Source organism: Panthera tigris, chromosome B2, assembly GCF_018350195.1.
Source record: "Panthera tigris isolate Pti1 chromosome B2, P.tigris_Pti1_mat1.1, whole genome shotgun sequence".
Classification (NCBI taxonomy): Eukaryota; Metazoa; Chordata; class Mammalia; order Carnivora; family Felidae; genus Panthera; species Panthera tigris.
Window position 1 is genome coordinate 82451241 of NC_056664.1, and position 12816 is coordinate 82464056.

Sequence of the window (12816 nt, forward strand, 5' to 3'; positions counted from 1 at the left end):
GCTGTAAATGTGACTTTAGTCATGTGGTAATAAGGGTGAGGGTGGGGAATATTCTATTGTCCTGCAGTTAGATCTCAGTCCTGTGCCTCTGGATTATGAATTTCACAAGTGTTTCTCAGGTTTCCTGCCCTCCCATAGGTGGGACAGAATAACCAGATGGCTGGAATTGGGTGTTTTCCTTCAGCCAGGTCAGTTAGACCCAGATAATATTCCAGAAGGTTAGGATCTGGTTAACTAGTTTCTTCTGAAGGCAAGCCCAGCTAAAAATTATTATTAAATTGTAAAAGTTATTTTTATATTCTGAATAAAAGTCCTTTTCTGAAATATATACTGCAAACATTTTTCCTAACATTTGAGGTGACTATTCATTTTCAAGTCAGTGTCTTTTGATGAGTATACATTTTCAACTTTAATAAAGTAACATTAAAAATTTGGATTTAACTCCTTGAGAGTCATGAAGGTATTCTCTTATATTTTCTTCTAGAAGTTTCATTACTTTAATTTTTTTAAAGTTTATTTGAGAGAGAGAGAGAGAGAGACAGGGAGAGAGAGACAGGGAGAGTGTACAGGTACGTGAAAGGGAAGGGCAGAGAGAGGGGGAGACAGAATCCCAAGCAGGGCTCACACTATCAGCGCAGAGCTCAGTGTGGGGCTTGAACTCATGAATGCTGAGATCAAGCTGAGCCCCAGTTGGATGCATAACCAACTGAGCACCCAGGTACCCCTCTTGTAGAAGTTTTATTGATCTAGCTTTTGAATTTAAGTCTATAATTTACCTTGATTTGGACATTTGTGTATGGAGCAAAGTAGGTTAATGAAGTGAGGTTTATTTTTTCTGCACAGATACCTGGTTGTTCCAACATCGAAACTTTTGCATTGTTACCTAGGAAGAAAATCACATTGCCACTTAAGTGTGGGTCTATTCCTGGCTTTCTATTTTGCTCCTGCGATTTGTTTGTCTGTTGTTATACTAATACAACACTATATTGATTACTTTAGTGTAATAAGGAGTCTGGAAGTAAGATAGTGCAAATCACCCATCTTTGTTCTTTGTAAGATTGTATTTGTAATTTTACATAATTTGTATTCCATGTAAATTTTAATATCAGCTTGGCAACCTAACAAAGCCTGCTGAAATATTGATAAAGATTACTTTGAATTTTTGATCAATTTGGGGATATATATTAACAATACTCTCCTAATCCATGAATGTGATATATCTTTACACTTATTTGTGTCTTTTTATATTTATCTCAGCAATATTGTGTAGTTTAGAATATAGAATCATTGTAGACATTTGTTAGATTCATTCCTAAGTATTTGAGCTCTTATTATAAATAAATTTAAATTTTTACTTACCATTGTTCATTATAGAAAGGCCATTAACTTTTTGTACATTAACCTTGTATACATGCAACCTTGCTAAATTTATTTTTATTGGGGGTTTTCTTTTTGTAGATTCCATAGGATTTTCTATGTGTACCATTATGTCATTCATTTAAAAGTTCTTATGTCTTTATTTGACTTTATTTTTTAATGTTTTTATTTATTTTTGAGAGCGAGAGAGCATGAGCAGGGGAGGGGCAAAGAGAGAGAGGGAGGCATAGGATCCAAAGTGACCTCTGCGCTGACCGCAGAGAGCCCGAAGCGGGGCTTGAACTCACAAACTGACCTGAGCTGAAGTCGGATGCTTAACCTGCCGAGCTACCCAGGCACCCCAATAATACCATTCATTTAAAAATTACAGCATAATGTTTGCTTTATGATCTCAATGATTTTTATTTCTTTTCCTTACCTCATTGTACTGATTGGGTCCTCTGCTACAATGTTGAATAGAAGTGACAAAAGCCAACATCCATGCCTTGTTCCCAATTCTAAGGGAAAAGAGTTTAATGTTCTACCATTAGTTATTACCCGTCATTCCAAATCCAATTTTATTTCCCCTCCGATTTCTTCTTTGACCAACAGGTTATCTAGGATGTGTTCGTTCATTTCTACATATTTTCTAAATTTTTAGATGTCTTATTTTATTAACTTCCAATTTAAAACCATTAATCAGACAAAATATTCTCAACTAATTTAAACTTATAATATGTATTGAGGCTTGTGTTATGGTCCAAACTGTGTTCACATGTAAGGGTATTTATTTTCCCACAGCTGTTTTATGTAATATTTTATTAATGTAAATAAGTTTAAATAAGTTGACAAAGCCAATCAAATCTTCTATATCATTAGAATTTTGCTTTGTAGTTTCCTTTTTGTTCTATCAACCGGTAAGAGAGTAGTGTAAAAATCTCCAGCAGTGGTTATACTGAGGTCTAACATATTCTGTTTCTTATGTTTTAAAGTTCTGTTATTAGATGTTTACACATTTAAGATTAACTTTTATAAATGGATTTTTTTTCAGTCAGAGCTTACTATTTGTATTAATGTGGTGAAAATCTGTGGCCAGTGAGGTATACAGAGTGATAAAGAGTGACAGGTATCTCTAAGTCATGTCTAAAATTTACAACTTGTCTTTCACTGACAACATCTTGAAAAAGTAGTAACCAAGGGTAAAAATCACTATTTTTAATTCTGGCTGGTATGTTCCCTTGTTAAAAAGACATGAAGAAAGATTAGCCATCCAGAATCACACATTAGGAAACTCAAGATCCAAATTATACGATTCCGTTTAATTAAGTTTCTGAAACAACAACTAGTCATTTTGGGTATTTCTCTGTTGTCTTCCTGTCTGTTGGCTTCTGCCACCTCCAAATAAAACAATCAAGGACATTTTGTTTTATTAGTGTTACAAGGTTTCCTTGACTAACGTCTTCATGGCTTTGGAAGCAGCATTTCAGAGGGAAAGTAAATTTTGCAGGGTCCTCGAGTGGTAGGGCAACTGGGGGCAGGCTTTATCAGGACCGTGAGGAGCAGCAGTCAAGTAAGTTCTCACAGAATTATGCCAAGCATCCAAATCAAGTCACACAAAGTAGATATGTATTAAAACATCAGAATAAACTGAAGTAATTGTGCTGGCTATTATTACATTTTATTTCTATTTAATTGTTTACTTGCTTGTTTATGCATGTTATTACTCTCCCACAACTTGGGAGTTCCTTCCTGGTCATTACCTGAATCGTCGCTAATAAGAAGACAGCTATTATTTTTACTTTAGAATAATATATATTTTTTTCCTTTCAAAAAAAAAAGAACTTAGCTAATGAGATAGTGAGCTAGATATGTCCTTTCTTGCTAAGGGAGAAGTCTATGTATGCTTACTTTACCTTTTCAAATCCATCTGGAATCAAAAGTAAATGATATTTCACTACTTTGCAGTTGTGTTTGACTTACAGATACTAGAAGAACAGAAATATCCATAGTCCTTTTTTTTTTTTTTGAGGGAGAGAGAGTGTGTGAGCAGAGGGGAAGGAGACAGAGAGAGTGAGAGAGCGAGTGAGCCAGAGTGAGACAGAGAGAATCTTAAGCAGACTCCACACCCAGTGAAGATCATGATGTGGGGCTTGATCCCATTATGCTGGAATCATGACCTGACCTGCAACCAAAAGTCAGATTCTCAATGAACTGAGCCACCCAGGCACCCCAAATATCCATTGCCTTATTGTGACCTATTTATTGTCTCTTTAACTAACAGTTTAAAGAAAGTTTGTAGAGAATTCTGGCAAAATTGTCACGGCCAGAGTGAATCTCTTTAAAAAACAACAACAACAAAATAACTTCCCTCTATTCCTTGCAAGACAATGCCTTTTTTCAGGGGTGAATTTTTCTAAGTATAGGTGAAGTTACTATTTTCAGAATAGATCAACATGTAGATTCGGGAATGCATCTCTTTTCAATAGCCTCCTACAATAAACACTGTGTCTCTGTACGCGTCCAAATCTCTTGCTTCTTCCATGAAACCAAATGTGTTCTAAAGAGTGTTTATAGGAGTGCCTGGGTGGCTCAGTCGGTTGAGTGTCCGACATCGGCCCAGGTCATGATCTCATGGTCTGTGGGTTCGAGTGGGTCCTGTCCTCTGTGCTGACAGCTCAGAGCCTGAAGCCTGCTTCAGATTCTGAGTCTCCTTCTCTCTCTCTGCCCCTCCCCGACTCATGCTCGCTTGCGCGCTCTCTCTCTCTGTCAAAAATAAATAAACATTAAAAAAATTAAAAAAAGAAGTCTATATTTAGGGATCAGACCAAGAATAAGAAAAAAAAACATTATTTTAAAACATTTTAATGACTAAATGATCACATATTTGTATCTGTAAGAATGAGTATCTTTTAATCAAATATCTAATTTCTGCAATAAAATATAAACCTTATTTCTCACAAATATGAATTTATTTTGCTTTTACCATTTGTTGAATGTGTAAAAATACCTATTTTACTAAGAAGAAATATCATGAGAAATTAGATTTCAGTTTAATTTTACAACTGAGCTCTCTTTATTCAAAATAATTACTTATTTTGTTTGCTTCAGGATATTATAGATAACTCAAGATGATAGTTCTTGACTATATTAGTAATACCCACTTAATATCAGCACCTGGGAAGAAGTTAAAATGGTTTCAGAAGAGTTTATAAAGTCCTTCCTTTTTAAGAACTGTTAATTTGTATTTTTGAATATTCTTTTTAGGATTGCTAATTACCAGGATGTTTGGAAGACATCGCTACCTGTTTTAGAAGGAACTTAAAAATCAGTATTATTTCCTTAGGGACTTATTAGTGTTTGAAATATTAATTATTGGTGATCACTATATTTCTAAATGTTATAGGATGCCTAGAGGACACACAGTCTCTGTTCTCACCAGAGATATTTCCAAGAGGTTAAACGATATGATGCATAGATTTAAAAACTTTTGCAAGTATTTGGGTGGTTCTTTAATATGGTTCATTGTTATGAGGTTATGGTACATTGAGTATATAATGAATTAAATATAAATAAATAAAAATGGTGACATATTTTTGCAAAATACAATTAATGACTTTAAATTTGAAAGAACTATGTGGTTCACAACTGTAAAAAATTAGGCAGTAATCAAGGAATACTACAAACTAATGTTAAAATCCACTTCAGTGTTGTGAAATTTTTTCACTGTGCTAATAGTAACTCTTCTATTATTTCTGAACAATTCCTTTCCAGTTAGTTTTCTTGTGGATATTACAAGTTCAACTTTATAATGTAGGTAGGATTCTTGGTCACTCCATTCCTTCTGGTGAATTTGGTTCAATCTCAAGGGCCAATTGCAAATTTTACCTTTACATGATATATTCCTTAAGTTCCCCAGCTCTTATGAACCTCTATTTTTCCAGATGCTACAGTCTTAACAATTAAATATCTCCCTTTAGCATAAATTTTATGCCATTCAGGTGTGGAGTTTGGTGAGCTCTTTATAGATTTTGGATACTAGCCCTTTGTCTGATATGTCATTTGCAAATATCTTTTCCCATTCCGTTGGTTGCCTTTTAATTTTGTTGATTGTTTCCTTTGCAGTGCAGAAGCTTTTTATCTTCATGAGGTCCCAATAGTTCATTTTTGCTTTTAATTCCCTTGCCTTCGGGGATGAGGTTAGAGAGGGAGTGAGCCAAAACATAAGAGACTCTTAAAAACTGAGAACAAACTGAGGGTTGATGGGGGGGGGGTGGGAGGGAGGGGGGTGGGTGGGTGGTGGGTATTGAGGAAGGCACCTGCTGGGATGAGCACTGGGTGTTGTATGGAAACCAATTTGACAATAAATTTCATATTTAAAAAAATTTTATGCCATTCATTGCTAGATGAAAAAATGTAATACTTTATAACTCAGTTTGCATTTTGCTTGAAGACAAATATCCCCAACACAGAATTTGGTAGTCTACATTTCCCAGTACAATGTTGCAACATCCCTAGTTTGAGGAGAAGCAACATTACTGTTATGGTAACCTGGGCAATATTCTCAAATTCAGCAGTTGCAAGTATTATTCATTATATAAGTGAGAATTTGTATCCTTATGACTTCTGGATTCTGAAAAAGTATAGAATAAATCTTATCCCTCTTTTAAATAGCAATCTTTCCAATCTATAAAAATAGCTATGGGGTCATTTCTAGGCTATCTTCTAAGAAATACATCTTTAGATTCTGTCTTCTGATTGTTAGACCAGCATCCTTCTCCAGCTATATTTTGCTTTTTTCAATTCTCTTATAAGATATGTCTGGGAGAATTGAACATATATTCTAAACGTGGTTGACAAGAACTGTGAAGGGTGAGGTTTCATCCTCATTACAAACTAACAAGTTAGCCTGCCATAGTTTCATGGAAACTGACAGATGACATGAGATCCCTACATCAGAGACAATGGACTTTATTACATAGCAGACAGAATGAACTTTATGTTTTCATCAACCCACCTTACTCTCAAAGTCAAACAAGGTTGGCAGAGAGCAGCAAACGTGGATGCCAAGTAAGCAGTGGGTTTTTGTGATCTGAGGATCACCAAACCTAGGAAGGCCAATCTTTATACTGAGGTGCTTGCAACGTTACTTTGTGGGAGATGTTATCTTTGTTATGCTGAACAGAGAAGATACTTGCTCTGTGCTCCAGAGAAAAACACTCTTTCTATCTAACAGGGTGATGCAAACTATGTTTGCTATGTTTTCTATGTAAACATCCTTGAAAATATGAACAAGAGATCAAAAGCTGTTAGTTACACTGTTATCAAGACATGTACACATGGGTATTGTCTTTCAACAGTGGACTCATTAATTTAGAGCACAAGGAAATTGTGGATATCTTCTAAAACACAAATTAAGTAATGGTAATTCAGACAAAAAATATGCTCCCACATAATTGTACAACAAAGTACTCAAATATGATTCCGTATTAAGGCCCCTTGCTCTTCCATACACAGGACAATGTTACTGTATGCAAACACAACAGTATTTTTACTAAGCTTTGGTTGCCAAAAGAGAAATTCAATAGTGCAATTGTATAGAGACCCAATGGGACGGTTTCCCTTCAGATCATGCAGTCGTAAAGCCGTGTTACACAGTCCAAGTTTTCCAAGAATACATTTCTTAGCTAGAGTAGAGGTGGAGAGAAATTGTATTCCAGCATATATCAAATCAGTCAAGAGATCACCAAATATCTAATTAACGCTGTAGCAATGAGTAAAATGGTGTGTGTTATCTGACCAGGAACACTCCATGATACTACAGTAGGGCATTTGATTCATTATGTGAGAAGGATTTTATTTTTCAATTTTTTTTCACAATGGTTGCAGATGATGATGATGATGATGGTGACTTTGCATTATCGTGACACCTTGAGAATGCTGGCAGGACAAAGAATATTTTAAGACTTAATAACAATGAATTATATGTATAATCATTTTCCATTTAAGCTCTTAAGTCAACACATAGGTTAATAGAAGTCTCCTAGAATGGAAAACACGTACCTCTAGGGTGTTAAACAGCCTGTTCAAAACAGGGCTATTTCTAGTTTGGAATATTTAAAGCAATGTGTTAAGACTCCAAAACTTTCACAGTATGCTTAGGACTTGATTGCTTTGTCAAATGTCTCCAATCTTGTGAAAATATTCCCTGATATTTAATTAACTGAAACCTTCTTCTCTTCAGATGTAACCTCAATTGTAATTAGAAATGCATGTGTCAACATTTCTAATTAGTGGTGGTAATTAATATTTATTGAGGGTGTACAGGGCAGGTGGTGATGTTCTAGACCCTTGAGTAGCATGAGCAGAATTTCAGAGAAAAAATATTATGGCTGTGTATACATGGCAAAGTACACTCACAGGGTTTGGAAATGAAAGGATGAGGAGTCAGTTTAGTGATTGTCATGTCACTCCAATATGTCATAATTGCCAATAGAGAAGCAGGTCAGGATAAAAATGATCTAAGCTGCCTGATTTCTGCTCTCCCCCCCACCTCAAATCTGTACTTCACTTCACAGTTTGATTATCTAAGGCTGGAACTAATTAAGATTTATAACAAACTCATTGAGGCAGCTGTTTGGAAAGGAAAATTATAATTTTAGAAAAACAACAAATCCCAAAATATTATTTGCTTAAAAATCAACAATAACTACAGAAATAGAAAATGCACAATTTAGTAAGCTAGAATGACAAGTATAGATTCAATATGGTATGTTTATACTGAATTTTAATTTTCTATGATCATTACCTGACATTTCACCCTGGAATGTTTATGACATTAAGTACTTTGAGGTTTCTTGCATGAAGAAGTACTCTGACGCCGCACAGTTTTATTTATAATGTGGATGGAAAACAGAACAAAACAGAGCTAAGAACAATGATTATTAATATAAACCACAGAATCCATATTCAAAACAAAATTAGATTATAATATAGCACTAAATCCAACAAGACAAGTTAGATAGAGTGAGGCACAATGTTGTATTTAAATCCAAAGATCAAAATACAATATTGTGTATCAAAACAAATTTGTTCAATTATTTAAGCATATATTTTAAAAGCTTAAAGGTACTAAAAATATGAGAAAATTGTTTTATATAATTTATAAACAGAAAGAATGGAAATATAAAGGGTGATTTTTAAATGGCACCAAAATCAGTAGAAGTTAAGAAAAAATGACAATCTTGACCATCTTCGCGCAAAAAGATATGCAAAGTATATGGAAGACCATGGGTTTTCCTTGGTCAATACAAAATACTATTGTTTATTTAAAAAAAAAAAAAACACTGAGGGGCACTTAGATGGCTCAGTCAGTTAAGCCTCTGACTTCGGCTCAGGTCATGACCTCGCGGTTTGTGAGTTCAAGCCCTGCGTGGGGCTCTGTGCTGACGGCTCAGAGCCTGGAGCCTGCTTCCGGTTCTGTGTCTTCTTCTCTCTCTGACCCTCCCCCACTTGTGCTCTGTGTCTCTCTATAAAAATAAATAAAAGTAAAAAAAAATTTTTTTAAATAACACTGAAATTGGAAAAAAAGTGAACAAAAGTCACGTGTAATTCAAAAATGAAAAAGGCAAATGGACAATATGCATACAAAAATGCACTTTCAGGCATATAAAATTCAAGAAATACAAAATCCAAACTAAAATAATGAGTTTTTAACCTATTAGATTAATGTAGGTTAAAATGTTTGAAATATTGTTCTCAGGTGTCCAAAATCTGACATGCTCATGGGTTATTGCTGGGAGCATGAAAACTGGCTGTATCTTTCTGGATGAATATTGACTGTATGTATCAATTTCACCTCTATGGATTTGTCTGAGGAGATAATGAGCTAAAGATGAATTGACAGAGACTGTAATAATTAGTGTTTTCAGTAGCAAAAAAACTAAAAACAGTCAAAATGTTAGTTGATAGCAAATTTAACAATTGTGAAATGTCCATTCACTGAATAATATGCAACCATATTAAATGTTGAGAAAACGATGCATGGGTATGAAAATGACATCAACCCTATATTGTCTAAAAAGCAGGTTACAGAAGAATATGATCTAAGCGTTGTTTTTCAAAGTGTGTTAATGGAATATTAGTTCCACAAAAAGAGCTATGTGATCCGCATAATCAAATTGTTTGGGAAATGATGCATATTTTATTCATTTTTATTTGAGATTTTTAAGGCACATGAGTGTATTGTAGGTTCTGAAAAATCTGAAAAACAAAATAACTTTGTTTACTCCAAATTACTTGCTAAATTATTTGATTTTTTTTTGTGTGTATAATTCCTTGGAACATCTCCAGTCTAGTATTGTGTTTCACTTTAGAAAATGTTGTTGTGCATGCATAGGAATAAAAATTTGCCAAGAAAGTTACCAAATTAACTATGGCCATCCTGGAGAACTGGAGATGTAGAAATTTTAATATTTTATGTTATACATTTTGCACGTTATGTAATACTTGATTTTTTTTTTTAACTTGAGTAGCCAGAAAAATAAAAGTTTTTAGAAAATGTGAGAGAAAAAAGCGAGCACAGGAGCAGACTTCTGGTTTAAATAACATCTTTAACACAGCCTTTTAGACTTCTCACCTAAATGGCTAATAGATTTTTGAAAAATTACCAATTCACGGAACAGGTGAAATTATACCTTACATACAAATTATAAGCAGAACTTTTGGGGAATTCACCTTAACTATCAAGTCAGTGGCCCTGAATGGAGAAAATGTATTTTTCATTTTCTAAAGTGTCAGTTTCCAAAAATGTATACATTTTGTTTCTTTCCCTCACACACTTTCTTTCCCTCAGTCCTAGTGTCAATAGCAGACCAAACTCTGCCATTTTCCAGAGCATGCTTTCGGAGCTGCCAGAGCAGTGATCTCAAACTGCACCCATCTCCCACATTTTAAAAATCCATTTGGGCATTGCAAATTCCTGGAAACAAAGGTGGGAAATGAATTTCTCCACTGGTGCTTGCATTTTGTCTAAGATGTTTTTTCTACAAGTAAAATGTGGAGGTTCAAAGGGAGACCTGGACATTGTGTAAATTAAAGATTATCATGAGTGCCATGAGTCCAGAGAATCCAAGAACCAGATAGTGGGGACAGTAGAAAAGACCAGCTCTGTTTCGTAGAGGCACAAAAGAAACTGCAAACTGAGCTGATTGCTATAGAAATCCACCATGACTCATTTCTCCTACTTGTATTTAACCTATAGAGAGAGATACTGAATAAGGTAAAAGACTAGGCATACCCTTTTAATTAACCAAATGTGGGGCCCATGAGTAGGAAAACAAGCACCGCATCTTTGAAAAGGGAAAAAAGAACTTCATCCTTCTATTCTCCTTATTTACTCTTTAGCATGGTGTAGGAACTGGAAGAAAATTTGACAAATATTTGGTGTCATGAGGTAAAGAAAGTCAACCATAATGAGGGAATAGGGATGTGGTAAACATGTCAAAATGTCTGTCCCAACTACCGGAAGGTAAATTAAAATGGATGAAAATGAAGCGGGTGTAAGATGATGTAGAATTTACAGGAAGTTGAAATTGCAAGAATCAGGGGCAATGCTGGATGTGTGGTAAAGGGTACACCTAATCCTGCATAAATTCATTCATTAAACATATATATCTTGACTCTAATACATGCAAGGCCTTATTCAATGCTGAGGACACTAGGGTCAACAAGATGAAATCTGTCTAAATCTATGATATTGAGAATATGAAGATATTCTAAAATGAAGATGAAAATCACAGAGGTGAAAACTCAAAGGGATCTATATATGTGTGTGTATATATATGTGTGTACATATATATACACACACATATATATATATACACATATATATATATACATATATATATATACACACATATATACACATATATATACATATATATACATATATACACACATATATATATATATATATATATAATCTCCAGAGCGTGTCAAGTTTGGACTCTCTTATTGCTATTTTCAATAAGGTATGGAATAGAAATAAGAGAGATCACAACTGAAAGGAATTTGTGAAGTAGTATTATTTATAAATACATAAAGTATTTTATCCTTAGGAAAAGGAGAATCAACTTAAAAACAACAATTAATAGGGACACAAATAGAGTGGCTAGTTAATAACTATACGCTACTTTAGTTATCTTACAAACCAGCAATAGTTTGTAATAATTTTTTTTTGGTAAAGGCTATATTCCCAATAATATCAATACTTATTATAATTTTGGTCCCTTTGGTTTATTAATATTTATCAGAAATATCGACCAATAGTAAAATGTTTGAATTAATGCACAAGAAACATTGGTGAACCACAAATTCCAATTTTTTTTTAATGTTTTATTTATTTTTGAGACAGAGAGAGACAGAGCATGAGCAGGGGAGGGACAGAGAGAGAGGGGGACACAGAATATGAAGCAGGCTCCAGGCTCCATGCTGTCAGCACAGAGCCCGACACGGGGCTTGAACTCACAAACTGTGAGATCATGACCTGAGCCAAAGTCAGACGCTTAACCAACTGAGCCACCCAGGCACCCCATAAATTCCAATTTTTTAAATGTTTCTTTACTTTGGGGGCATCTGGATGGCTAGTCGGTTAAGTGCCTGACTCTGGCTCAGGTCATGATTTTGCAGTCCGTGAATTTGAATCCTGCGTCGGGCTGTGTGGTGACAGCTCAGAGCCTGGAGCCTGTTTCCGATTCTGTATCTCCCTCTCTCTCTGCCCCTCCCCTGCTTGCACCCTGTTTGTCTCTCTCTCAAAAATAAATAAACATTAACAAATTAAAATTTAAAAAAAAAATGTTTGTTTTTGAGAGAGAGAGAGAGAGAGTGCAGTGGGGGAGAGGGGAAAGGGGGAGAGAGAGAGAGAGAGAGGGAGACAGAAGATCCCAAGCAGGCTCTGCGCTGACAGCAGAGAGCCTGAGGTAGGGCTCGAACTCACAAACTGTGAGATCAGGATCTGAGCTGAAATCAAGAGCTGGAGGCTCAACTGATTGAGCCATCCAGGTATCCGTACAAATATCCATTTTTGAAAGACATATAGCAACCCGTTATCACAACATTAAGGGAAAAACCAGAAAAAATATATATATAGTTCTTTTATATAAATTTTATACAAATATGTAAAACTTATGTTCATAAAAATATAAACTTTACTGTCTTGTGGGATGAGGTTATAAGCCATTTTAGATATTCCTTAGCATTAATCATATTCTACTTTGGAATAAAATGTGTTATTTTCAAAGATAAGGCACAGAACTCTAAGCATGGGAGAAATGGGGCTGGGGGTGAAGTTGTTCACACTAGCCAACAATCAGCCAGTAGCTAACAGTCAGTTGCGGCTTTTTGAAAACTAACATAATGTTAGAACATATTAATAGGGAAATACTTGTAATCATAAAAAGTCAT